The 1,766-nt window shown below is 39.7% G+C and overlaps 1 non-coding gene across 1 annotated transcript; it reads right to left on the reverse strand.

Annotated features, from left to right (window-relative positions):
* Positions 1 to 413: 413 nt before the first annotated feature.
* Positions 414 to 495, reverse strand: trnas-gcu. The gene has a single exon. It is a non-coding gene; the product is annotated as a tRNA-Ser (tRNA).
* Positions 496 to 1,766: the final 1,271 nt, after the last annotated feature.

The following is a 1,766-nucleotide window of genomic DNA, read 5'->3' on the forward strand; positions in this document are numbered from 1 at the left end:
GGGAAAAGACTTTGCCTATTTACCCTATCCATGCCCCTCATAATTTTGTAAACCTCTATAAGGTCACCCCTCAGCCTCCGACGCTCCAGGGAAAACAGCCCCAGCCTATTCAGCCTCTCCCTATAGGTCAAATCCTCCAAATCTGGCAACATTCATGTAAATCCTTTCTGAACCCTTTCAGGTTTCACAACATCTTTCCGATAGGAAGGAGACCAGAATTGCACACACTATTCCAACAGTGGCCTAACCAATGTCCCGTACAGCCGCAACATGACCTCCCAGCTCCTGTACTCAATACTCTGACCAATAAAAGCAAGCATATCAAACGCCGCCTTCACTATCCTATCTCCCTTTGACTCCACTTTCAAGGTGCTATGAACCTGCACTCCAAGGTCTCTTTGCGAAAAGAGACACAACAAGGATGGGATTTGAACCCACGCGTGCAGAGCACAATGGATTAGCAGTCCATTGCCTTAACCACTCAGTCACCTCATCTGTGTTCCTTTTTTTTTAAACTGACCTGCCTTGATCTCACACAGCTCAGAAAATTCTGCCCTATATATCATATCTCTGGGTTATCAAGGTACAAATGATGGAATTGGGCAAACAGTTGATTGAATTTTTACACCAGTTTTTATGTTATTCCCTGAACAAGGTGTAAAGTGGCTGAATTAACACTAGGGTGTTCAACTTCTGCCTTATTTTATTTAAATTTAGTATTATGAATGTTCTCTCAAAAATAAAGCATTGTGTTTTTTTGTATGCTCTTTCTGAGCTTATTGTCTGGTTGGCTGTTAAATTGGCTAATACACTAATGGATGCACAATGTTCTCACTACACATTGGTTTGAAGTTTACCTTTGCATTTTATTCCTATACTGAGTTACAATCTCTGCTACACAGGACTGGGCTTTTGGAGGAGTGAAAATTACGCACAGATTACTACTCCATTCCTTTTTGTTGACATTAAGAAACTGCTTTCCTTTCCTGGCAAGAGATTCTGATCACAGGATTCTGCAGAAATGTGGAACATACATTCAATTCACCAATTCCTCATTGTTCAGGAGAACTGGGGGAAGGCAAATCATGGTCCCTTTTACTTATATTTTCTCTCCCTGAGCTGTTCTTGACGGTTACTATTTACTTTTCATGGATTTACTTTTTGCTTTTGTTGCGCTTCTTTTTGAATCTCACTAATGTCCCCACTACCTTCTTTACTGATGTTGATGGGACATGGATATTTGGATTCATACACAAGCAGAATTAAATAATTCATCAATACCCTGAATAATTATCATGAGTCCATAAGCTGATGAAAACATATGGGGAAAATATTAATTTCTCAGATTCTGCCCAGAGGGCAGTGGAGACCTAGTCTCTGGATTCATTTAAGAAAGAGTTAGATAGAGCTCTCATGGATAGTGGAATCAAGGGTTATGGAGATAAGGCAGGAACAGGATACTGATTAAGGATGATCAGCCATGATCATATTGAATGGTGGTGCAGGCTCAAAGGGCAGAATGGCCTACTCCTGCACCTATTGTCTATTGTCATATTTAAATTGATACGAGAAAGGGACATAAATTAACATTGGAAAAACTCTTTCAAAAAGTAACTGACACAAAAAGCCATTACCTGAACGTGCTTTATATGGCCAGGAGGTACCATGGTTAAATATTTGCCTGTTTTCTCTTAACATAGTCACAGCATCTCAACTTATTCACAGAATTGAGACACTTTGAGATGTGATATTACATAAATACAAAC

This window comes from Chiloscyllium plagiosum, chromosome 10 (genome assembly GCF_004010195.1).
Source record: "Chiloscyllium plagiosum isolate BGI_BamShark_2017 chromosome 10, ASM401019v2, whole genome shotgun sequence".
NCBI lineage: Eukaryota > Metazoa > Chordata > Chondrichthyes > Orectolobiformes > Hemiscylliidae > Chiloscyllium > Chiloscyllium plagiosum.